At 39.6% G+C, this 27,393-nt stretch overlaps 1 protein-coding gene and 1 pseudogene across 2 annotated transcripts in view; one reads left to right on the top strand and one right to left on the bottom strand.

The window, feature by feature from the left end:
- RAD54L2 (RAD54 like 2) overlaps positions 1 to 27,393 on the top strand; it is a 91,271-nt gene that overhangs the window by 6,210 nt on the left and 57,668 nt on the right. The gene's annotated exons all lie outside the window — the stretch shown is intronic.
- Positions 14,079 to 17,255, bottom strand: LOC138385839 (E3 ubiquitin-protein ligase RNF138-like; annotated as a pseudogene).

Consider the following 27,393-nt stretch of genomic DNA (forward strand, 5'->3'; position numbering starts at 1 on the left):
TAATATAGGTTGGAAGCAATAAAAACGTGGAAAATTTCAGGCAGCATAGGCACATTGGAGGTGCTAGCACTTGCTTAATGGTTTCTTAGCGCCATCGATGAAGAGTTATATTAGGCAGAAATTAAAAATGTTTGCTTTACTACAAGTATACTTTGTATGTGTATGATGTTATATTTTATAAAACACTTTCATATATATTTACTTCATCCTCCTAACAATCCTGTGAAGCAGACATCCCCATTGTACAGATGAGGAAGCAAACCCAAAGAGGTGAAGTGGCTTGCTTTCAAGTGCATAGAGCCAATAAGAAGAAAAGCTGGGACTTAGTGAGTGTTTTCTGATTCTATATTTAGGGCCCTTTTTGTGTCCTCATAGAATACTATTAGGGCTTCAGTTTAGAGTGAAAGTCACCCCTTATTCCAGGCTTCTGGCCAATAGAGGATACACACAAAAAAGATAATATCACACACAGGGCAGAATCTCTGCTCTGTTACTCCACCTTCCTCACAGATCACTTAGTAGTCAAGAGAAAAACCCAGAACTAGGTGGAGATGGTCTTGTAATTGAGGCCTATGACACAAGTAGGGAGCTTCCTCCTAAGGTGATGTTGTATAGAAATTGGAAGAAAAATGGAAGTTTGGGAAAGAATCCTCTGAGTGTGATTCTGGCTTGAGCTTACACTCTGCTCTCCTTGTGCCTTCCAGTACCACTGTCTCCCACACCCCATCTCTCCATCTTTCTCTCCCTGTATTTCACCCACCTGTCCCTTAGCTGGGTTGGTGGTTGGCCCTGGTCCACAGTTTCAGGGCTACCTTCCCCAGGTCTTAGGATCCTTTGCCTCCCTGACTTTGTGCTCTGCCTGCTATGCCAGTTGCCATCCGTGAATTCTCTTCCCTGGCTGCTTTCACTGCTCCTAGCCTGCCCATGCTCTGTGTTTCTGGGGAGTCGGGAAAATGCGCTGTATTGGTTGCTGGCAGTTCCCACTGCCTCACTTGAGTTCTCTGTGCCCCTCAGGGTACTCCTGTGCTGCCTCCTAATGGTCCCATTTCCCACAGCAGCTGCTCACTCATTTCCAAAGCTTGTCTTTGCCTCAGGCTCTGGACCTATGACCTCATTTTAGGGCTTGTGCTGTCTCATATTTTCCCCTTCCTTTCTATCACCATACGTTCATCATTCAGTCTCTTGCTTTTGGAAAGTCCTTGACTTTTTTTCCCTTGTTACACTAGTAATATATGAGTACAGTAAAATTCAGGCATTTTTAAATAGAGAAAGGAATGCATAATTCTGCATCTTGGTGTTAACCACCATTAAGAATTTGGTCTATATTTATCCAGATTTTTTTCCACTGTGCATGCTAACAGATGTGTGTATATATGTGTAAGATAAAGTAATTCCTTTTTACAGAATTGATATCATGATATGTCTATTTTTCTGTAATTTGCTTTTTTTTTCATTTAATGCTTTTATCTTGGGTATTTTTCCATGTTTAGGATATACCTATCTGTGGTATCTTTTAATAGTTAGATAATATTTCATTGTATATTTGTATCTGTTTTTCTAATGCACTGGTAATAGGCATTTGTTTCTATTTCTTTGCAGTTACAAGCATCTTGTAACTTCTGCATATATCTTTATATACTTTTTTTGTGTACATCTTTCTATACTTTGTATACTTTTTAAGATTAATTACTATATGTGGAATTTCTGTGTCAAAGGTTATGCATGTTTAAAATTTTGTTAGATGTTATCAAATTACTTTCAAAAGGTTGTATCAATTTATATTTCTTCTCTATCACTAAACATTATTTAAATCTGCCAATTTGAAGCCTAGATAACTAATTTTTATTTATATTTTCTTATTAAGGAAGATGGACATCTTTTCAAATGTTTATTTCACATATATTTATTCGTTGTATGTCCTTTGTCAACGTTTCTGCTGATTAATATATTTTTATTGATTTGTGAGACTTCTTTGACTACTAAAGAGATTAGTTTTGCCTATAATAATTATAGCAGCTCACACATTATATACCGGCATACCTTGGAGATATTGCAGGTTCAGTTCCAGACCACTGCAATAAAGCAAAAATCACAATAAAGCAAGTTACACAAATTTTTTGGATTCTCAGTACATATAAAAGTTATGTTTACACAATACTATAGTCTATGGGGTGGCTGTGGCAATTTCTGAAAATAAGAGAACAATGAAGTTTGCTGCATCTATTGACCCTTCCTTTCGTGGAAGATATCTTTGTAGCATGAGATGCCATTTGATAGCATTTTTACCCACTTCTTTCTTTCTTTTTTAGAGATAGGGTCATGCTCTATTGCCCAGGCTACTGAAGTACAGTGGCACAATCATAGCTCACTACAACTTCGAACTCCTAGATTCAAGCAATTCTCCCACCTCAGCCTCCTAAGTAGCTGGGACTACTATGCCACCATGCCTAGCTAGTTAAAAAAAGATTTTTTTTTTTAGCAACGGGGTCTCACTATGTTGCTCAGGCTGGTCTCAAACTCCTGGCTTGAAGAGACCTTTCCACCTCAGCATCCCAAGTAGCTGGGATTAAGGCATGAGCCACTGTCCCTAGCTAAACTGACTTTCAAAATTGGAGTCAGTCCTTTCAAACTCTGCCACTGCTTTATCAACTAAGTTTATGTAATATTCTAAATCCTTATTTGTCATTTCAACAATGTTCACAGCATCTTCATCAAGAGTAGATTCTATATGAAGAAACCACTTTCCTTACTCAGCCATAAGAAGCAACTCCTCTTCCATTCCATTTATCATGATGGCAGCAATTCAGTCACATCCTCAGGCTCCACTTCTAGTTCTGTTACTATTTCCACCACATGTGTAGTTACCTCCTCCACTGAAGTCTTGAACCCCTCAAAGTCATCCATGAGGGTTGGAATCAGCTTCTTCCAAACTCCTGTTATTGTTGATATTCTGACCTCCCAGAAATCATGAATGTTTTTAATGGCATCCAGAATGGTGAATTCTTTCCAGAAGGCTTGCAATTTATTGTGCCCAGATTAGGAGTCACTATATATGGCAGCTATAGCCTTATGAAATGTATTTCTTAAGTATTCAGACTTGAAAGTTGTAATTACTCCTTGATTCATTCTTTTTTTTTTTTTTTTTTTTTTGAGACAGAGTCTCACTCTGTTGCCCGGACTAGAGTGAGTGCCGTGGCGTCAGTCTAGCTCACAGCAACCTCAGACTCCTGGGCTCAGGCGATCCTACTGCCTCAGCCTCCCTAGTAGCTGGGACTACAGGCATGCGCCACCATGCCCAGCTAATTTTTTTGTATATATATATTTTAGTTGTCCATATAATTTCTTTCTATTTTTAGTAGAGACGGGGTCTCACTCTTGCTCAGGCTGGTCTTGAACTCCTGACCTCGAGCGATCCACCCGCCTCGGCCTCCCAGAGTGCTAGGATTACAGGCGTGAGCCACCGCGCCCGGCCCCTTGATTCATTCTTGATCCACAGAATGAATGTGTTAGGAGACATGAAAACAGCATTAATCTTGTAAATCTTCATCAGAGCTCTTGGGTGACCAAATGCATTGTCAGTGAGCAGTACTATTTTGAAAGGAATCTTTTTTTTCTGAGCAGTAGTTCTCAATAGTGTGCTTAAAATAGTCAGTAAACCATGCTGTAAACAGATGTATTGTCATCCAGGCTGTATTGTTTCACTTATAGAGCACAGGCAGAGTAGATTTAGCATAATTCTTAAGGGTCCTAGGATTTTCAGAATGGTAAATTAGCATTGGCTTCAACTTAAAGTCACCAGCTGCATTTGCCCCTAACAAGAGAGTCGGCCTGTCCTTTGAATCTTTGAAGCCAGGCATTGACTTCTCACTAGCTATGAAAGTCCTAGATTTCATCATCTTCCAATAGAGGGCTGTTTCATCTATATTGAAAATCTGTTATTTAGTGTACCCATCTTAATCATTTATCTTAGCTATCTGCACTTGCTGCTTCACCTTTCTCTTTTATGTTATGGAGATGACTTCTTTAAACCTCATTCTGAACCAACTTCTGCTAGCTTCCAGCTTTTCTTCTGCCGCTTCTCTTGCCGCTCTCAGTCTTCATAGAATTGAAGAGAGTTAGGCCTTTCTCTGGCTTAGGCTTTGGTTTAAGAGAATGTTGTGGGTAGTTTGATCTTCGGTCCAGACCACTAAAACTTCCTCCACATTAGCAATAAAACTGTTTAGCTTTTTTATCATTCATGTGTTTACTGGAATAGCACTTTTAATTTCCTTCAAGAACTTTTCCTTTGTGTTTACAACTTGGCTAACTGTTTGGTGCAAGAAGCCCAGCTTTTGGCCTGTCCTAGCTTTCAATATGCCTTCCTCACTAAGCTTAATCATTTCTAGCTTTTGATTTAAAGTGAGAGATCTGTGGCTCTTCATTTCACTTCAGCATTTAGAGACCATTGTAGGGTTATTAATTGGCCTAATTTATTTTCTTTCACTTTTTTTTTTTTTTTAAGAGACAGCGTCTTGCTTTATTGCCTAGGCTGGAGTGCAGTGGCACAATCACAGCTCACTGCAACCTCAAACTCCTGGATTCAAGTGATCCTCCTGCCTCAGCCTCTCAAGTAGCTGGGACTACAGGTACATATCACCACATCTGGCTAATTTTTAAAATTTGTTTGTAGAGATGGGGTCTTGCTATGTTGTCCAACCTGGTCTTGATCTCTTGGCCTCAAGCAATCCTCCTGCCACAGCCTCCCAAAGTGCTAGAATTACAGGTGTGAACCACCATGCTCGGCAGTTGCCTAATTTCAATATTGTTGTGTTTCAGGGAATAGGGAGGCTGGAGGAGAAGAGAGAGAGAGACAGGGGAATGGCCAGTTGGTGGAGCAGTCAGACACATGCCACATTTATTGGTTAAGTTCACTGTCCTATATGAATATAGTTTGTGGTACCCCAAAACAATTACAATAGTAACATCAAAGATCACTTATCATAGATCACCATAACAGATATATTAACAATAATAATAATGAAAAAATTTGAAATATTGTGAAAATTAACCAAAATTTGACACAGAGACAAAAGGTGGCAAAAGGTAGAAAAATGGTGGCAATAGACTTGCTCCATGCAGGGTTGCCACAAACTTTCAATTTGTAAATATTGCAATATCTGCAAACAGGGTATGCCTGTACTTACCCCAGACACAAGCACTTCACTTCTGTCAATTCTGAGAGTGGTGATAAGTTGGGATTAAAGTCAGACAGTTGAATGTCACAGTCTGCCCCCTTAAGTGTTACATTACACAGCCCCTCATGCATTCCAGTTTCAGTATTTTACTTTTTTTTAATCCTCCCAGAAGAGATGGCCTTCATTTTTTTTCCCAAGCTAACCCCTTGCAATTGGATTCTATCTATTCTTGTTTCTTCTTTAACCTTGATTTACCAGTTATCTCTTCTATACTCCTTCCTATCCCCACTGTCTTCATCTTTTGTTTTTGCCTGCATAAAAGGTAGAATCACAGTGACTTTGCTCAGCTCTGTTCCTCTCATGCCGCCCTAGCCCACTCCTTCCTATCCCTAACTCTTTTATCTAAAGTGCAATTTTATTGCCATTTCCTCACCAACTGCTTTATTTGTATGTCTCTTAATCCTTTGTTGTTTGGCTTCTGGTCCTACGTTTCTCCTGAACAATATCTCTGAGGCAAGTTCCTAGTTTCCTGGACAAAAGATTTTTTTTCCTTTATGTTTATTCTCCCTTGTTTAGACAACTTCTTCCTCCCCACCATCCTTGCTGGGAGGAAAGCTCCATATGAGTGGACTTTTTATTATGGAAAATTTCAAACATGTACAACAGTAGTGAATAGAACCCTCATGTAATGAGCCCACATATGCCTATCATCCGATTTCAGCAATTATGAACACTTTCCCAATTTTCTTTCAATGTGCTCCCCACTTTTTTTGTTGGTGGTGGTGGTGTATTTTAAAGCTAAAACTAAGTCCCAGACGTTGTCACTGAGTGTCTCTAACATCATTCTACCATTCTATTTTCTCCCCTAATAAAAATTAATATTTTCTTTTTTTTTTTCTTTTTTAGAGACAGGGTGGGTCTTTCTCTGTTGCCCAGACTGGAGTGCAGTGGCATGATCATAGCTCACTGTAATCTTGAACTCCTGGGCTCAAGCAAGTGATCCTTCCACTTCAGCCTACTGGTTAGCTAGGACTACAGGTACACGCCACCATGCCCACTAATTGTTTAAATTTTTTGTAGAGATGGGGTCTTGCTATATTGCCCAATATAGCAAGCCAGGTCATAAGGGTGAACACTGGATTGCCTGGTCAAACTAGGAGTTTATAGCCAAACTCCTGGCCTCATGCAATCCTCCCACAGCACTGGGATTACAGGTGTGAGCCATGTAGCCAGCCAACAATATTTTCTTAATATAGAAAACTTGATTTTTTTTTTTTCTTTCAAGTTCAACTGTCAGAAAACTTGATTTTTAATACTGGTTCTGATACCTGCTGTTTAACTTGGGCAATTTACAAGCTCATTTTCTCATTTTGAAATGTAGTGAGGATAATGATGACAATCCTATCTGGTAGGATTGTCGTGAGGTTATCTCATTTATTCCTGCATAAAGTGCCTAGTGCTTTAAAGCACAATGCGTTAACCTATATGGAGGCTCGAACATTTTTTCTTTATTCTGTCTTCATTTATCAGTTTACTCAGTAGATATTTATTGAACATCTGTGTGTCAGCTGAAGAGAAGGCTCCTAGGATCCTGCACTGTCTTAATTCTCTGCCTGCCTCTTAGATATGCCCTTTGAAAAATTTTTATTTATTTTATTGTATTTATCTATTTATTTTTTAAACCAGCAGGCAGGGGAAAATGTGCCTTTTTTAAACTCCCACATTCTGTCCTAGATGTGGATATAACACTCATTTGTTGTTTTACTCTTCTATTTCCTCTGTAAGTCTGGCCTTTAGAGATCTAGCTGTTCCACTCCCACCACTTCAAGTTATCCAAATGACTCAGTTCTATAACTCTAACCCTGTTTTGGTTCTTTTTTTCTTTTTGACTAAGCAATAAACCCACTCTCCCCCTGGCTTTTGGACATTTCTATGTGGCCATCAGGACAAGCGTAAAGTACACTGAACTGAGTTTGCAGACCAGGGCTGCAGCTTAGTCTCAACATTAACTGTTTGGCTTGGGTAAATCAATCACCTTTCTTGGTCTCAGTGTCCTCAGCCAGAAGGATGGAAGGGCTGCACTAGAGTCTGAAGTCCTATCCAGCTTTAAAAGCCTGTCAGCTGTGAGAAGATAGTTTTGGAAATGTCCTATTCGGTGTATCTGGAATCACATCTATTAATATTATCCTGACTCACAAAACAGTTTCTAACTTCCCCAGCCTGGCTGTCCTCTCCTAGGAAATCCAGTGTTCACCCTTATGGCTCCTTTCTCTTTCTCTCCTTCTCACTTGCTCTCTCTCTCTGTCTTCCTCCCTCTCTTTCTCTCTCTCTCTTTTTTTTTTAAAATTTCGAGACAGGATCTTGCTCTGTTACCCAGGCTGGAGTGAAGTAGCCTGATCACAGCTCAACTGCAGCCTTGAACTCCTGGGCTCAATCGATCCTGCTGCCTCAGCCTCCTGAATAGCTAGGACTACAGGTGCGTGCCACTGTGTCTGGCTAATTTTTTTTTTTAATGTGGAGATGGGGTCTTGCTATGTTGCCTAGGCTGGTCTCCAAGTCCTGGTCTCAAGCGATCCTCCCGCCTCAGGGCTGGGATTACAGGTGTGAGGCATTGCGCCCAGCCTTTCCTTCTTTTTTGTCCTCAATTTAGGGCTAGTTACTTCATGACTAGTTCTTTTTTTTTTTTTTTTTTGAGACAGAGTCTTGCTCTGTTGTCAAGGCTAGAGTTCAGTGGCATCATCATAGCTCACCGCAACCTCAAACTCCTGGGCTCAAGCAATCCTCCTGCCTCAGCCTCCTGAGTAGCTGGAACTTCAGTTGTGCACCACTGCGCTTGGCTAATTTTTCTGTTTTTAATAGAGATAGGGTCTTGCTCTTGCTCAGGCTGGTCTCAAATTCCTGAGCTCAGGTGATCCTCCCAGCTCAGCCTCCCAGAGTGCAAGGATTATAGACAGATGTGGGCCAGCTATGCCTGGCCTAGCACAATTTTTATATTAATAATTTTACAATAAATACAGGTTAAATCAGTGAGTGAACTATAGTAGATTTTGCTTTAAGTAAGAATATTTATGCAAATGTTTTTAAACCCAGTTGTCCTAAGGATGTAATGGTTCCATAGGTAAGAGTGAAGAAGGCCTAGTTTATGAAATGGTACCAGTGGTACTAATTCAGGTACTAATGCCTTACTCTCAAAATTCAATAAATCCTCTGCTTTCCTGGTCTGTTTCAGAATAAGGAAAATTGTCTGACTCTTTTGGATAACATGATTTAGTTTCTACAAAGCATAGGTGGCAAAGGTATTATAATGAGATAACTAAAGGTAATATCCAACATTTATTGAAAGCTAATTTGCCATGTGCTAGGCACTGTGCTAAATGCTTTATTTTTTCACTTAATTTAAAAAATAATCTTAGGAGATATATACTATTATCATTCTTACTTTTTAAATGAAGGAACCAAGGTTTAGAGAAATTAACTTGTTTAGTGTTCCATACATAGAAAATGTCAGTGTTGGGATTCTGACCCAGGCCATCTCATCCCAGAGCTTATATTCTTAACTATATTATACTGCCTTCCTGTCCAAAATGCATCTACTGCTGATTAGCTCATTTATATGTTGATTTTCTAGCACTTATTCCTCTTCAGATATCTTGCATGGGATTCTTTATTTTCCCCTCCAAAACTAGCTCTCTCTCTGGTGTTCTTCCTGATTTTGGTGAAGGGCAAGCCATCATTTTACAGTCACCCAGGTTTCAAGCCTCAGAGTCACGTTTAATTCCTCTCTTTTCTTCCCGTGCAGAAGCCTCTACTGAATTTTCCTTGGTAATGTCTTATACTTGCTCCATTCTTTGGTTTCTTTGCCTTCCCCTTAATCAGGCACTCCAAGTCTAGCCTTGGATTATGACAACTGATTTTCCTTCCTCCATTCTCTCATCTCTGTAGTACTTCTGAAGGGATTGCCTTTTACCCATCTTTCTCCAGTTAAAAATCCTTCCTTGGCTCCTATAGCTGGGGTTCCTAAAAGCTAGTTTTCAAATGGTATCACAGTCACTTGCGGAATGTTTTTAAAGTATACATAAAGTCCTCACAATAATGCTACAAGGGTGATGGGAAAACAGAGGCTTAAAGAGACTGAGTCACTTCTACAAGGTCATTGTCTAAGTTTAGGCTGCTGTAACAAAATATCAGGCCAGATGCAATGGCTTACATGTATAACCCCAGCACTTTGGGAGGTCAAAGCCGGAGGATTGCTTGAGGCTAGGAGTTCAAGACCAGCCTCGGCAACATAGTGAGACCCCATCTCTATAAAAAAATTTAAAAAATTAGCTGGGTACAGTGGCACAAGTCCTAGCTACTTGGAAAGCTGAGGCTGGAGGATCACTGAGCTTGGGAGTTCAAGGCTGCAGGTAAGCTATGATCTACTGTACTCCAACCTGGGTGACAGAGCAAGACTCTGTCTCTAAAGATAAAAATAAAAATAAATCATAGACTAGGTGGCTTAAATAACAAATTTATTTCTCATAGTTACGGAGGCTGGGAAGTCTAAGATCAAGGCGCCAGCTGATTCAGTTTCTGGTAAGGGCACTCTCTTGGTTTGCAGACAGATGCCTTTTTGCTGTATCTTTACATGGCAGATGGAGAGATCATCTCTCTTGTGTCTCTTTTAAGAGCACTTATCCCATCCCATGAAGTCTCACCCTCTATCTATGAAGGCTCTACCTCATGACTTAATTATCTTCCAAAGGCCCTACCTCCAAAAACCGTCACACCGGAGATTAGGGGTTCAACATAAAAATTTGGGGAGTGGGGAGACACACTTTCAATCCATAGTGGTTATTATTGGTGAGAACTGAGGATCTGTATTTTTAATAAGTTCCCCAGATTCTGGAGCCCTGAGAGAGTTAGAAAAGGTCATTCAAGAATCCCTCCCCTACAGTCTCTTCACACTCAGCAGTACCTTGCTAAAATTTAACTTTTAAATTTTTAAAAATTATAAATTTAAATGTTAAATTGTATTTAAAATTTAATATATTTAAAATGTAAAAAAAAAAAAAAAAAAAAAAGAATCCCTCCCCTATACGACACCAATCGGATATCAGACTGAGGTGGGGGGTGGGGGAGGGGATGGGGGTATGCCTACACAATGAGTGCATTGCCCACCGATTGGGGAATGGTAACGCTTGAAGGTGCTGACTCGGGAAGGGAGGGTGGGGAAGGGAGGGATATATACCTACATGATGGGTGCAACGCGCACTACCTGGGGAACAGACACGCCTGGAGCTCTGACTTGGGGGGAAAGGCGGTACATGGGCAACGTATTTAACTTGCAATTCTGTATCCCCCATAACAATAAGATGAAATAAAAAAAAAAAAAGAAAACCTGCTTCTTACAAAGGAAAATAATTGAATTTAAAAAAGGAAAAAAAAAAAAAAAAAAAAAGAATCCCTCCCCTAAATGCTATCTTTCTCTGTAGTTCAGTGACTACCCCATCCAATAGACCTGACCCTGTTGATGATACCTACCTTGCCGATGTCTTTCCTGACAGCATACTCTCCTGTCTGATTCTTTCCCTGCTTCTCTGTGCAGATTCCTTTTCTTCACTCCCACGTGGGTTGGCCCATTCCTGGCTATAGTTCCCCAGCCACACCTATTCCCTGAGCATTGTCCATATTTGAGGGTTCAGCTACTTAAACCCAAATCTATATCTCTGACCCTCGCCCATTTTCTAGCTGCCTTTGGCATTTCACTCTTTTTTTTTGCTTTGTTTTTTTTCTCTTTTTTTTTCTTTTTTTTTCCTTTGTTTTTTTTCTTTGTTTTTGTTTTTTTTTTCTTTGAGACAAAGTCTCACTCTGTTGCCCGGACTAGAGTGCTGTAGTGTCAGCCTAGCTCACAGCAACCTCAAACTCCTGGGCTCAAGCGATCCTCTTGCCACAGCCTCCCGAGTAGCTGGGACTACAGGGATGCACCACCATGCCCGGCTAATTTTTTCTATATATATTTTTAGTTGTCCATATAATTTCTTTCTATTTTTAGTAGAGACAGGGTCTCGCTCTTGCTCAGGCAGGTCTCGAACTCCTGAGCTCAAACAATCGGCCCGCCTCGGCCTCCCAGAGTGCTAAGATTACAGGCGTGAGCCACTGCGCCTGGCCTCACGCTGCCTTCTTTCTTGAAATATGATTTACATACCACAAATCACCATTTTAAAGTGTTCAATTCAGTGGTTTTTAGTATATTCACAAGGTATGCAATCATCACTACTACAAAAAGAAACTGGTACCCATTAAACAGTCACTCCCTGCTCTCCGCCTTCACCCGTTAAGCACTAATCTATTTTCTGTTTCTATGGATTTGCCTATTCCAAACATTTCATATAAATGGAGTCATATAAATGGAATCATTTTGCAACTGATTTGTTTCACTTACCATAATGTTTTCAAGGTTCATCCACATTGTAGCATGTATCAGTACTTCATTCTTTTTTATTGCTGAATAATATTTTATTCCATAGATGTACTGCATTTTGCTTATCCATTCATCAGTTGCTAGAAGAACCTTATTTATATTATTGTACTTACCAGATTGCTTATTGTATATGTTTACATATCTGTGTCAATTGACTGGATGATCCCTGGAGGGCTTCAGTCAATACTGTGACCATCTGTGAGTCTATGACTCTTCTATGTATATTCAGTACCCACCAGTACTGGTTTATCACAGATGTTTAATCAGTATTTATTGATGAGTCATTTTATTTCCCTTTCCAGAAAACCCAATACTTTCTGCCTTTTCATTGCTCCTCAGATCTAAGCCATGATAGTTGTGTGGAATGTCTTCTTCTCCCCTCCTCACTTGTCTAATTCTGTCCTGCTTCAGGGGTTATCTCAAAATCTACCTCCTCCAGGAAGACTTCCAACCACATTCAAACCTCAGATTCTGTTGCTTCCTTTTCTGAACTCTGGTGTATTTGGGGTCTCTGTCATTCATTAGGCACTTAATAAATGTAGCCTTACACTATCTCGTCAACTGGATTGATAGTAAACCCATCAATACTAAGACTCCCTTTTTGTACACGTAATTCAAAGATGCTCTGTTATGTAGTGGAATTACATCTAATAGTATACTTAAATTCAGCCATATACTGGTGAGTGAGCACACACAGGAAGAGGATGCCGTTAATTTCATTACAGTTAGTATGACTGACAGAATCTATAAATTTAAAGAATTCTTGACCATTGACAGAGGAGAAATTGCTTAGATGGCTAGGTGACTGGGTGGTGATGTGGTGGTTAGCATTCTATAGGGAAAAAAAAGAATGGAGGGCTATAGAGAGTTATTGATTCTCAAAGACTTGTTGGAAATGGTAAGGAGGGTGAACCTCCAAGGCCTGCAAGGGACAGCCTGCAAGCTAGAATCTTCATAAAATTGCTGGACTGGTCCAAGTTGCAAAACACTTGAGGAGCTTAATTTCTGAATGTTGTACCCTTTTGGAATTATTTTCTGTACATATCTATCTGTAAGAATACATACATAAAACAACTGTATTTATATGGGGAATTCAAGAGACTTTTCAAGGGTGACTTCATCTGTGTATGATCTTTTTTCATATGCTGACTTTAAGCCCCCATGTGAACACTGGCTAAGATGGGCTTCCTATAGTAGACACCCAGTGAACCTTTGCCTGCAGTATAAGCACTTGCCCTGGTTGGTTACTGGGTGTGGATACAGGTAGGTGTAACCACAGCCTGAAAAATATGATGCTAGTAAGGATGGGGATGAGGCTAAGCTAGATTTCAGCCAGGAAGAATTTGCTCACTGATGGCTTGACTTTACATAGAATATGTGTATAAAGATAAAATGTTGATTTTATAGTTATAAAGTCATATCTATTTATTATAAAACAAAAAGAATAAATAAGAAATTAGTAACTTTTTGGATAAAACTACCACCTGGAAATAAAACAGTTAACCATTTGATTCATTTCCTTCTTGTTTTTTTTCTGTTCATATATAAATGCTTATACATTTTATTTTATAAATTAAGGTATAAATATTAATAAGTATTTTGTGCTTCTTATATAATATCTTATAAAAATGGCATTGAAAATATTTCTGAAATTTGCTGTACCATATCTATTTTATGTTGTCAGAAATGCTGTTTCTCAATAGGTCAGAAGCCTCGTTAGCAGAACTGTCTGTTTCATATATTGGTAGATTTGGTCATGAACCTTACCAGGTCTGTCTTGCAAGCTCTGGTTAGGGCAAAGTAGAATTCACTGATTGACCTAACTTGTGCTCTCAGCCCAAATTCCTCCACCAAAGACCTGTGACCTGGTCTCATCTGTCAGCTGGTCACTGTTACCCTTGCTCTTCATCTACTGACTCTGCCGATCAAATGTTTTTTAAAAATTCCTTAGATGTTTAGAGGAAGACTTCATTTATTTTTTTAATCAAAATCATCAGCCATGGCAGCATTTTAAAGATCAATTCCATGTCAAAGGCATTTTGGCAAGTTTTTCTCCCTTGAAAATTCACTCCTCTTAGTATTCCATAAATGAAATAGCAAAGAATGACTTGTGAAGTATACAGTCAACACATTCCTTAAGAGAAATCAACTGTGTAATAGTAGTAACAGCAAATAGCCTATCGAAATAGAAACTATTACTCTTTCACATTTAACGTGTCTAAATTTTGTCTCCACTGATACTCTTCCCCAGGTTATATCTCTCCAGCTTCCTAACCTCTCATAAGGAATCTTGAATCTTTATATTTTAATTTGATTTTTATTTTTTAGACTGAATTACTTTTATTAATATACATATCAAGTTATTGAAACAGTGATTTCTTGTAATTTTCCTATTAAAGATGGCACTTACAAATACAAAGATGCAGAGACGTCTACAGTCTTTAGATGTTTACTTGAAAAAATTCTTCAATAGCAGTTTGGTATTGAGTTTCCTCATCTAGCTGAAGATTCACAAATTCTCCACAAACTGATTAATTTAGATGACTAACACAATTTATAGTAATCTAGCTAGGATCTCTCCAAGGAAGAGACACACAAATAGGACCTGTCACAGGAACTCCCTGAAATAGGTGATTACTGTTACAGTGATTGAGTAAATACTGTCTGATAAAATCTGATTTTTGACATAGGTAACACTTAAAGGTGGGATGCCGAGAAGAACTTGTATTCTCTTGGTAAGGTTTTGTGTCATCAGTTGTGGATGTTTCACTCCTATTACTGTTCCCTATTGAATCTTGAGAGATCTGAAAGTTTGGAATGATAGAAGAAACACCATATTCATCCTGATAATTCGTTTTTCTTCTTTTGAGACAGGCTTTTGCTCTGTCACTTGGGCTAGAGTGCAGTTACATCCGCATAGCTTACTGCAACCTCAAACTCCTGGGCTCAAGTGATCCTCCTGCCTCAGCCTCCCAAGTAGCTGGGAGTGCAGGGTCATGCTACCACACCCAGCTAATTTTTCTATTTTTTGTAGAGATGGTGTCTTGCTCTTGCTCAGGCTGGTCTTGAACTCCTGGCCTCAAGCAATCGATCCTCTCATCTCAGCCTACCAAAGTGCTGGGATTACAGGCATGAGCCACTGCACCTGGCCTCATCCTGATACTCCTTATAAGATTTGTAATGATGTCTCATGCGATAGAATTTAATGTTTTGCACAGTGTCTGCAGCTACCAGAAACCTTCCTCATGGTAATTTTAAGGTCTAAGGTCCATTCAAGACATGCTCTTTCTCTTCTAGTCACATTTCCATGATACAGGGGGCAATGTATTCCACTTTCTCTCATTGCAGTCAGGAAACATTTTCTATAGAAAATGTGCTGATAGGCCATAGTCTGCATGGGTATCTTGAGCACCTCCTGACATACAGGGCAGTAGAAATCATCTTCAGTGCAGGACGTGGCTGTGGAGAGCTCCACAGCTGTGGTAGGGGGTGGGGGAACGAGACGATGGCAGTAGCAGCCACCAAGGTGATGATGGCAGCCTTGGGCCTGACTTTCTGCGCCAGAGTCTTGAATCTTAGGGTAGAACATTTGGTTCTTGCTGCTTCTATAAATCTTTCCCTTGGCTTAACAGGGAGAATAATTATGTCTCAGATATCTTAAATTTAGTAACTTTGTTGTCTTACACTTGGTAAATCTTTGTCTCCCATGACTGCTTCAGATCCAAACTGATACATTCCAGAACCCCACTTGGTTCCCTTCTTTTTTTTTTTTTTTGAGACAGAATCTCATTCTGTTGCCCTGGCTAGAGTGCAATGGTATCATCAAGGCTCACTGCAACCTCAAACTCCTGGGCTCGAGCTATCCTCCTGCCTCAGTCTCCTGAGTGGACTACAGATGCACGCCACAATGTCTGGCTAATTTTTCTATTTTTAGTAGAGACAGGGTCTCACTCTTGCTAAGGCTGGTCTCGAACTCCTGAGCGCAAGCAGTCCTCCTATCTTGGCCTCCCAGCTTGCTAGGATTAATAGGTGTGAGCCACTATACCCAGCTCTGGTTCCCTTGACTATCGGTGGGCCTTTCCATGTGGGTTATTCTAACTGTCTATGAGTTCTTTCCTTCCCTACTGTTTTATCCATTCATTGTTTGTAGAATTGGTTTATCCAATTTTGTCTTAGAGGAATGCCTGTTTCCTGGACTTGGGGCCAGTTTTTTACTTAACTTTCGGGTAAAACTGTCCCCCAGCTGCTGCTCCAGAGATGAACTCTCTGAAACCAGTTTTATTTGTTTAGGAACCAGATAGCACATATTACGGTAGAAGATGTTATACATGTATTGGAAATAAAAGCAACCTCTCCCTAAATGGAACATTGGTTGCCTATATGAGAACCAGTATACTGATGTGTACTCGGCAGTCCCAGCTACAGGGGCTTCTAAGTGGGCCGGAGCCACTGTAAGGCCATACAGTATTCTCATGAGAGACACTGTAAAGTGTGTTTCACATCTGTGTATGATTTGTTTGTGTCGTGCTAAATTATTGAGTGCTTATTATATTGCTAGGTCATATATTATGTGAACCCTCACAGCACCTAAGGTGTAGGTGTCATTACCCCAGTTGTACAGATCACCAGAAACTATGTAATTTGCTCCAGTTAAGTGGTGCCATTAAATCAGGTCTCTCTGACACCAAAGAGCTCCCACCCTATGATATACCTACTACCTCCTCAGCAGTGCTGATAACAAAAGCTGAAATATGTGTGGCATCTGCTCTCCAGCCTGGGCTGGTGTCTGAGGAGGCACTGTGGGCCCTGGTAAGGGAAACCTAGAAAAGAAACTTCATGTGTCTTTTACACTTTCATTGAGGCTTGAAGAACAATACTCACCTAGTTTGTTTTACCTCTCAAATAGTTTTCAAATCTGGTCTTTCCTCTGGCTTTTTAACTGGCCTTCTGTTTTTTATCCCCTCTTATTCCATCTTGCACATTTCTTCCAGCAGATTTTTCTTCCAGACCCATGTTTTGAATATTCACAATGTGCTACATACTGAGCTGTGTATCTTCATAGTACAATTTGTATTTGTTCACCACTTGATCCTCTTAAGAAACCTTGAAGGATGGGAATACTTCCATTTAGAAGTAAGGATACTGTGGCCCAGAGAGATTAAGTAACTTGCTCAGGGTCACACAGCAAAATGAGGTGGGACTTGTTTTCAGTTTGAAACTGCATGCATGTGTGCTTAACATTAACGTGCAATGCCCTATAGTGACCTTTATAAAAGACAGATCTGATCGTGTCCTTCTGCTCTTGCTTAGAGGATAAAATCCAATCTCCTTAGCAGGTATCCAAGGTGCTCTATGATCTTGGCCCTGTTACTTCTCTAGGCTCATTTTTTACTATTCCCCCATACTTCCTACTTTGTGCTTCATTAATTCAAACTTCTTGGATTTCTTTAAACACAGTCTGCCCTTGCTAGTCTCTGAATCATTGTTCATGAAATGCCCTATCTTTGACCTCTTCGCCAGTTTCCCTCAGTCCATTACCTCTGCCTTCTTCCCCACTCCCTGGACATTCCTATTGTCCAATTTTTTCTTTAAAACTCACTTTAGGCCTCACTCTTCATAATGCTTTTTGCCTTTCCTGACCTGACCTGTATATGTTTGTGTCCCCAGTTAGATGGTAGTTGTTTAATAAGTCTTTATTGAGCTGAACGGAATTTCTGGAGATGTGACTCTCTAGAAGCATACATTCCACAGAGTACCAAAGCTTATACAATGGTGAGCTGTTTTGTTAATTTAAACCAATTTGAAGTAGGTAACGGTCAGTTTCTGACCTGAAGGATGTAAACTTATTATTAATTAGAAGACCTGAAGTTTTTCAGATTTTGGTATCTGGATGTGTTCAAGCTATCTTTGTAGAACCATTTTCTTCCTCCTTTTTTAAATTGGGTCTCTATTGCTAATTAGTATTCTTTGTTAGATTAATACCCTAGGAGGCTGTATCCTTAAGTAATGGCTTTGGTTTCCTGTGGTGCAAAAACTTCCAAGTATTGATACTCATTCATCCCTTCTATTCTATTCTTTCTCTGAAGATTTATAGAACAGCGGGATCTAAAACCTCAGTCTCTTTATGTCGGGGTATAGAGAATGTGCATTTTAGTAAAAGAACCTCCTGGTTTGTATGCTATGGTTTCCTCCCAGTGTGTTTATCAAAAATCATCAAGGTCAGCAGTTAAAATGTAATAATACCATAGCATTTGCTTTATTATTTTGCTGAGAAATCATTTTGTTTTTTAACTCTTTTTTCTGTGTTTAGGCATTTGGTAGTACATTTAGTCAATGTTTGTTTTTGTTTTTATTTTTTTGAGTCAAGGTCTCACTCTGTTGCCCAGGCTGGAGTGCAGTGGTATGATCCTAGTAGTTCACTGCAACTTCATACTCCTGGGCTCAAGTGATCCTCTTGCCTCAGCCTCCCAAATAGCTGAGACCACACCCAGCTAATTTTTCTATTTTTTGTCAAGATGAGGTCTTACTGTGTTGCCCAGTCTGGTCTTGAACTCCTGGCCTCAATCGATCCCCCTGCCTCAGCCTCCCAAAGTGCTAGGATTCAAGGTGTGAGCCACTGCACCCCTGGCCATTTAGTAAGTTTTAACTGATTGTTAAATCTGCAAATAATGAAAGTATTGACTATCCCTGACACTGGAAAATGCCCAAGTATGGAAGGATTAGTTATTAGGTGATAGAATTATCAGCTTGTCCTCCACAGATCATGACCTCTTTTCTTTCACTGGAGCTCCTCTCAAATAATTACCTAAACATACTGTGGTTATTTCTAAATCTTCCTTAAAAATCTGCTACTTCCTGTCAAGTTTAGAGGCAGCCCAAAGTGGGACAACTTTTGGAAAGCAAAATTAAATAATTGTTTCAGCAGTGGCCTTTTCAGGGTTTTGAGTCTGTTGGCTATAGCATCTTTATCCTGGTGTTGATGGCTTGTACAGATATAAGCCTTCTGAAGTGTTTGAGGCTGCTGCTAGGGCCAAGAAATCTACAGGCCAGGCACATTTTCTACTCTTTTCCCAAATTGCAATGAAACAGTTAGACACTGACTGACACCAGAAAACAAGGGGTGCTTCACTCTGGGCCACAGAATGCATTAGGTTTGGAGTCCTATATTGAACGTAACTGAAGATATGAGGTTTGTTATCTAGGATATCTAACAGTATGTAAACATAGAATAAGGAGTTAGGAATGGAGGGGCTGTTGGAGTCTGCCCTTTAGCCTTCCAGAGAAGGCTAATTAGAATTATTATGATTCAGCAAAGCATAGACATTGGCTTCTTGGCTAAACTAGATATAGCCTGCTGAAGAAACTGGCTCAGGCCGGGCGTGGTGGCTCACGCCTGTAATCCTAGCACTCTGGGAGGCCGAGGCGGGTGGATCGCTCGAGGTCAGGAGTTCGAGACAAGCCTGAGCAAGAGTGAGACCCCGTCTCTACTAAAAATAGAAAGAAATTATATGGACAACTAAAATATATATATACAAAAAAATTAGCCGGGCATGGTGGCTCATGCCTGTAGTCCCAGCTACTCGGGAGGCTGAGACAGTAGGATCGCTTAAGCCCAGGAGTTTGAGGTTGCTGTGAGCTAGGCTGACGCCACGGCATTCACTCTAGCCTGGGCAACAGAGTGAGACTCTGTCTCCAAAAAAAAAAAAAAAGAAAGAAACTGGCTCAAATGTAATATAATAGAGGGGAAAAAAAGAATTAAGAGAGAACAGTCACAGCTTTGCAGGAGCATGTAGTGCATGTTATTTATATGTTTATAATAGGATGCTGTTAAGAAACAGCTTTTCATTGAAGAACTTATGTTTGAGTCCTTTCTACAAGTTCAAATGAGGGGAGCCCATTTCTTCTCATTTTGTTGATGACAGTGGAGAATATGTGACTCCTGAAATCAATGTTTAGAGCTGAGATTAGAACAAAGAGGCCTTTTCATTCCTGTATACTACTCAGTCTAATTGCTAGTCCTCAGATGCTTTGGGAAGCCTGCATGAGGTGCCAGAATTGAGCATCAGGAACATACCATAGCTACTGTAAATAATATTTTAAAAAATTATACTAAGTGGGTATTGATTGTATATAAAAATAAACTTTATTTTTCTGTATTGATCTTTCATCCAACCATCTTTCTGAGCTCACCTGTATTTCTAATAGTTTGCCTATAGATTTTCTATGTTGAAATAATAGAAATATTAGAAATATTCCTTGACTTTTGGTAGTTTTGTTTGTTTCAGTCCTTATGCTTTTTTTTGCATCTTATTTGTTGGTTAGAATCTCTAATTTTATATTGATAGAAACACTGTTACCATGCAACCTTGTCTTGTTCCTGAATTTCAAGGCTGTGCTCACAGTGTTTCTTACTAGAAGTGTGGTGGTTGTTTCTTGGAGATTCCCTTTATCCAGTGAAAGTTGTTTTCTTCTACTTTACTAAGAGTTTGTTTGATATTGTAATCATGAATGGGTTTTGAATTTTATCAAAGCCTTTTCTGCATCTTTTGAGATAGTTATGTAGTTTATCTTCTTTAATCTGGTAGTTCTATTATCAGAAGATTTTAGGAGTCTGAACCTATTGGCTCTTGCTTCTATTTGATTAGTCCCTCATGTATTTGTACTTTTGGATTGTGAGCTCACTGTCAGCAAGGCTTTATCTATGGGAATCTTATGTGGCCTGGGGTTGAGGTATGTACCAGAGATGTACCTCTATATCCTCTACATGCCTAGAGGGTATCAATACATTAATACATACCTTCTAGGCAACCAAGGTGTATTGCTTGCCTGGGACCAATTTGATTTTGGTTAATTTCTTAGATCCTGTAGGTAAGTATATATTTCAACCTCAAACTGGTTTGAGGGCAGATAGTTACAAACTCCCATTTTTCCCCCCTACTACTTAGGTTGACACAAACTTTTATGTTATCTTCTGTGTTGGTTGGCAGATTTTTTCTAGTCTACTCTTTCATGATAGTATAGCTCTTCAAGGTCTTGGCTTTGTGTAGAGATCACAGTCTCTCCTTTTTAGCTTCTTTGGGCCCAAGGCATTGTTTCTTTTATTTTTTCCCCCTAAGATTGGCACCTTCCTCTTCCCCTAGAACTGCTGTGGTGTCAGCTCTTAAGACTATTGTTCTGTGTTTGCTTTTCATTCTTGGTCCTTGGGGATTTCTATTACCTTGTTGTGAGCACAGCTGTGCATTTGAAAATGCTGCTTATTATAATTTTATGCACGTTTCTAGATGTTTTGCCAAGATGTCTGCCAAGATGCCAAGTAGGAAGTTCTTGTCCAACTTGTTAGATGTACCTTTTTCATTGTATTGCTATCATGTTGGTTTCACCAGTTATTCAAGTACTCCCTCTATGTTTTTTTTTTAATTTTGCAAAAGATTTTTTTTGCAGATAATAATTTTACAGGCTTTTGCTGTAAAAAACTGAATCTGTAGGGAAGCCATAAAATGATATACTTAATCTTGGTTTGTGTTATTCTGAAATTTGAAATGGGGTGTATTTCATAGTTATTGGTAAGATAACAGTAGCGCTAAAGGAATTTGTAAAACTGCATGGGTCCTTTTCATCCTTTTATGTGAGTGATGTTCTTTAGAAGCCTATCAAGCCCCAAATATCTAATTATTCTTATAATTTTTATATTTTATTTATTGTAAAAAGTCCAGTTGGTATAATACTAATATCAAGTCAAAAATCTAAGTAGAGGCCTGCCCAGTATGTTATATCTAAGCTAGTGCAAAAACAATTTAGTGATATGATCTTCATTAAGAGCAGGAATATCTTAAAATGGGGACATTTGAATGTGAAGGTGCTCTCCTGCCAGAATTGTTTTTGAAGCCCATATTTTTATCTTTAGTTAATGGGAGAAGTGATGAGATTCTGGAAATGGCTGTGCTGTGGAGTATCACTTACTATGGCTGAGGGGCAGCCTCTAGCCCTGAGTTTATAGTGTTCTGCAGGTGTCACCATTCACTTAGCTGGGCCTTTTGTTGAGCTTCACTGTTATGTGACAGTGAGCTGCACTCCTCATTCTTGTATGCTGTGGTGAGCAGGAGGAAGGATTAGCTCCTCATCCTGTCCTTTTTCTATCAGTCACTCACATTCCCCGTTTTGGACATTTTTATTTTGGCTGTAGTGGTAGGGAAATGTCCACTTGAGACTAGGTCACAAGTATGTTTAATAACTACTTGTTGACTGACCAGAAGATTGGGACTTCATTAACTCTTGTGCTCAAATGCAGGCCTAGAGTTTCTGTCCTTGAGATTTGACAGTTGTCTCTAGGTGTTTTACTTTGTTTTTTCTTTTTAGAGACAGAGTCTTGCTCTTGCTCAGGCTGGTCTCAAACCTCTAAGCTCAAAGATCCTCCTTCCTCAGCCTCCCAGAGTGCTGGGATTACAGGCCTGAGCCAGCGACTGCACTTGGCCTTGGTGTTTTACTTTTATTCTTCACTTTCAGTCAACTAGATTGTCTTAGACGGTGGTTGCTGACTGTTAAAGGTTGGCATAGAGAATGCTGATGAGGCAGAGGTTTGGGGTTTAATTCCAGGGTACAGCCTCATGGCTAGAGAGAAACCATGTAGCCCTAGATGGCACTCTTAACTGCACTAGATGAATGCGTATCCTTGGGCAGCAGGGGACCAGGTAAGAGAGTATGGGTGTGTTCAGGGCAGATGGTTAGTGTAATTAGGGAAGAAAAGGCATTATAAATTTCCCAGTGGAATGACAATAGTGCTATTTTTCATTTTTGTATTGGGGATATTTTATATTATGATTAAATTTGATTTGGTATTTATTCAAATTGTCAACCTTATGTAATGAGATTCAGAGAATATGATTAAGTATGGAGTTTATTTGAGCACAGAGCCTGAAGATGGCCACCCAGAAACACCAACTCAAAATGAATGGTGTCAGTGTTCCAAAGTAGAGAAGTTAAGGTTTCACTTATATAGGGAGAAACAGAAGTTCCAGCAGGATTACAACATTTTCCATACAAAACTGGTGCATATGTCACAGTGATTTGTTTGGTTACGTATTGCTGTATTCCAAGGAAGACCACTTTATGAGGAGGGGCAATGATCAGAGGGGGTCTTATCTCTGGTGATGCTTGGTTTTCCTAATTATTTATAGAAAAAAAAGGGAAGAAGTTGTAGCTGCATGCCACACGACTCAGGTTGCATAGCCACATTCCTCTCAATGCTCAGAATAATTTAAAGTTTTAACAGCTTTAAGTTTGAATTATTTAATTTCATAAAATTATGTCTTCGGTGGCCAAAAATGACATTTTTGTTGATTCTTTCTATTTTTGAGTCAAATAGTCTTACTGTTTTTTGTTCTACCTCTGAATTCTCTTCTTTGAAGCATGTATTTGTACCACTCCCACAGTGCCTGGCACAGTGTCTTTTTACAGAAAGTGCCTAGGCTTTGAACTACATCACTAGCCTTTCTGCCTTTTCCTTTGATAATTTTTTTTCTCCAAGATAAATATCAGCCACGTTTTTCTTTAAAATATTTTCTCAAGCTTTTAGTTCATCCCAAACTTTGCCTTTTGCCCCCTATACTGTGACAATATCTCCTGACCATAAGATCCTTGTATGAATTATCTTGGTCTTCGTACCTCCCATTTGGTATAATGAAGTTTGCCTTTGTCTCCATGGAATAGCCTCTTTATCTGAAGAGTGGTGTGGCTTGCACAGCTGGGTATAGGCGCGCGCGCACACACACACACACACACACACACACAGAGGCCATGTTTTTGTCTTTGACAGATGGCTCTTCTTCCCAAGGGTTAACATCCATTATTTTCCACTTAGACAGAAATAAAGTTTTCCTGCAGATCCTCTTACTTCCAAAATCTATAGCCTGGGTTTTGTCCAGACTCCACATGCTGTTCCCCAGAGAAGTTATAGGAGTATTAACTTGAAAGAAGCTGCCTCTTTTCAACTTTGCTATTTTGACTTTATGGCAAGTGTACACTTTCTTTCCCACTTATATTTGCTAATATTCAGATGTTACTGTTTTCTTCAGTATTCGTGTCCAGTTTTAGACTAGAGAGAGACTAATGGGGCAAGTTTATAAAAGTAATTCTGATTGGTTTAAAGTGGTATAAGTCTTAAACTATCTTATTTCTACAATGGCAAAGAGATAGAGAGTGTGTGTGTATAAGAGCTTAAGATAGAGGTGGGCATAGGTTAGAGTAACCTTGGCTGTAAAGTAATAGTGAAGCATGTAATCTAGATAAATACATAAGTCTCCTTAGAAGAATCTTCAGAATTGGGCCGCATCCACACAAAGAGGGAGGGTAAGCTGCTGAGACTAATTTCTACCTGCTTGTGGAGTGCTATTTGTTTATGACATTCGTCATGCCTAGAACCTTCCAGAGTAGTCCAAGTGAGACTTTTGCCTCAGAGATGGTGCCATTTTCTGCTGGGCTCAGGGGAAGAAGAAAGAAGACCTATTCCTTAGGAAGAGGATACTGTATCTGTGCACGGGGATACTAAGAGGCTTAATTAGCCTTTTTAACCTTAAGTCATTGTGTCTTAAAGGAAAGGAAGTTTGTTACTAATTTGTTACTAATTAACTATAGCAAATAATCAGGTAATACTTCAAAACTGTACTTTGAAATAAGATATTTTAGTTATTGTTAAGTATAAAATCTTTGGAGAACTAGGAACAGAAACATTTGTTCTTTTCCTTGTAACAGTCTTTTAGAAAATTATTTGCTGGACATGGTGGCTTGTACCTGTAATCCTAGCTACTGGGGAGGCTGAGGCAGGAGGATCACTTGAGGCCAGGAGTTCGAGACCAGCCTGGGCATCATAGCTGAGACCATGTCTCTAAAAAAAAACCTGAAAACAAAAATTAACCAGATGTGGTTGAGTGCACCTGCAGTCCCAACTACTCTGGAGCCTGAGGTGGGAGGATTGCTTAATCCCAGGAATTCCAGGCTATAGATAGGTTACAGGGAGACTGTACCTCCAAAAAAAAGAAAAGTTATTATTTTTTTAACCACTAAATGCTTCATTAAGTATTTCCTAAGGACATTTTATTACATAACCACAGACCAATTCTCAAAATCAGGAAATGTAGTATTGACATAATACTATTATCTAGTTTATAGTCTATACTCAATTACATCAGTTGTCCCCAGTGCTGGCCTTTATACCTATTTTCCCCCCCGGTCCAGAATCTAACCCAGAATCCCACATTGTATTTAGTCTCCTCTAATCTGAAATAGTTCTTGGAAGATTATTTTACATTTATGGTGAGGTATACACAGTTAGTGCCAGGCTCCTTCTAATTCTCACTTTTTTTTTTTTTTAACAGACAGGGTCTTGGCCAGGTGCTGTGGCTCACGCCTATAATCATGGCACTCTGGGAGGCCGAGGCGGGTGGATCGCTCAAGGTCAGGAGTTCGAGACCAGCCTGAGCAACAGTGAGACCCCGTCTCTACTAAAAATAGAAAGAAATTATCTAGATAACTAAAAATACATGTAGAAAAATTAGCTGGGCATGGTGGTGCATGCCTGTAGTCCCAGCTACTTGGGAGGCTGAGGCAGGAGGATCGCTTAAGCCCAGGAGTTTGGGGTTGCTGTGAGCTAGGCTGACGCCATGGCACTCTAGCCCGGGCAACAGAGCGAGACTCTGTCTCAAAAAAAAAAAAAAGAGACAGGGTCTCACTGTGTTGTCCAGGCTGTAGTGCAGTGGCTTTATCATAGCTCACTGCAACTTTGAATTCCTGGGCTCAAGTGATCCTCCTGCCTCAGCCTCCTGAGTAGCTAGGACTACAGGTGAGTGCCACCATGCCCAGCTAATTTTTATTTATTTTTTATTTTTTTATTTTATTTTATTTTATTTTTCTATTTTATAGACTCTCTATTCTGCCTGACCAGCTAATTTTTAAATTTTTATAGAGACAGAGTCTCGCTATGTTGCCTAGGCTGGTCTTGAACTCCTGGCCTCAAATGATCCTCCCACCTCAGCCTCCTAAAGTGTTAGGATTATAGGCATGAGCCACTGAATCTGACCTTTTTCTCCTAATTCTCATAATTAGTTTTTATTATCCATTCAAATATGGAAAACAGTACATCTGAAACAGATTTGGTTCATGTGGGATTGTTTTCTTTTGTGAATTGAGGGAGTAAAACCCACTATATAGTTCCCTTTACAAACCCCTGAACCATTTAATTACTAAGTTAACTGGAAATGTGACATTTAGTAATTTAAAGGTATAGTTTACCAGTTCTATTCAAGTAAATTCCACAATTTATTTTTATACATAGGAAGTCAAAAAATGGATCTTCACATTTTCTGTTGGACTGTGTAGATATAAACTTTTGACCATGATTTGCCACTTAAACCCATGTGGCACTGGATTTCCAACACTGACAACCACTTCTACAAATACCAACTGGTGGTGTTTTCCAACACCAAAGACTAATTCTCTGATTCTTTGGACACCAACTGGATGTTTAACAATTCAATTCAATTCTGACACTACCTGGGGTTAGAGCAGATTCCACAGGGTAAAGGCCTAGTCTCACAACGCTGTCACCACTTCAGATGCCAGTCTCAAGTCCCAGGCCACCTGTAACTTCTGACCAACTGGCTGTAAATAGGGCAGTCTCATGACCTCCTTCTCAGGTTTGATAATTTACTAGAATGGCTCACAGAACTCAAGAACACACTTTACTTAGGTTTACCTGTTTATTATAAAGGAAACAACTCAGGAACAGCCAAATGGAAGAGATGCGTAGGGCAAGGTCTTGAGGGAGAGGAGTACAGATCTTTATGCCCTCTTCTGGTATGCAGTCCTTCCAGCGCTTTGATGTGTTCACCAACCTGAAAGCTTTCTGAATCTCATTGTTCAAGAATTTTTATAGAGCTCAATCTCTAGTCCCCTAACTCCACTTCCCAGAGTTCAGTGGATGGGGCTGACAGTTACACCCTCTAGTCACTTGGCTTTTCTGGTGACCAGTTCCATCCTGAGGCTCTCTAGGGGCCCCACCCTAAGTTACTTCATTAGCATTAACTCTGGTGTGATCTGAGTGGGCTCATTATGAATAACAAAAGTTACTCCTATCACTCAGGAAATCCCAAGGCTTTTAGGAATTCTGTGCCAGGAACCAGGGACAAGGACCGAATATATTTTGTATTATACCACTGGGACCATAAAAGGTCTGCAGCTTACTAACATTACCATTCATTTTAGAACTGTGAGAAGCAGAGCCAGAAGAGTTTACTTCAGTCTTTGAGAAGCTAAATACACAGAGTGCCCAAGTTACTGGAGAAGTCAAAGTGAAAAACTTGAATATGTAAATACAATAATAGTATTTGTATTATTTTCTGTAGAAAATTTTGAAAATATAGGAGTACATATCACAAAATAGTTGTCGTTCATTAAAACTTTTGTTTGTAGCAGATAAACTAGGAAAACCTAAGGGAAAACTGAGGAAAAACTGCAGTATACAAACAACTTGTATACCAGGTGGGTGTAGCTATTTTATCTCTTTTTTTTTTTTTTTTTTTTGAGACAGAGTCTCACTCTGTTGCCCGGGCTAGAGTGCCATGGCGTCAGCCTAGCTCACAGCAACCTCAGACTCCTGGGCTCAAGCGATCCTACTGCTTCAGCCTCCCGAGTAGCTGGGACTACAGGCATGGGCCACCATGCCTGGCTGATTTTTTTCTATATATATTTTTAGTTGTCCAGTTA

The sequence above is a fragment of the Eulemur rufifrons genome, chromosome 7 (genome assembly GCF_041146395.1).
Source record: "Eulemur rufifrons isolate Redbay chromosome 7, OSU_ERuf_1, whole genome shotgun sequence".
Classification (NCBI taxonomy): Eukaryota; Metazoa; Chordata; class Mammalia; order Primates; family Lemuridae; genus Eulemur; species Eulemur rufifrons.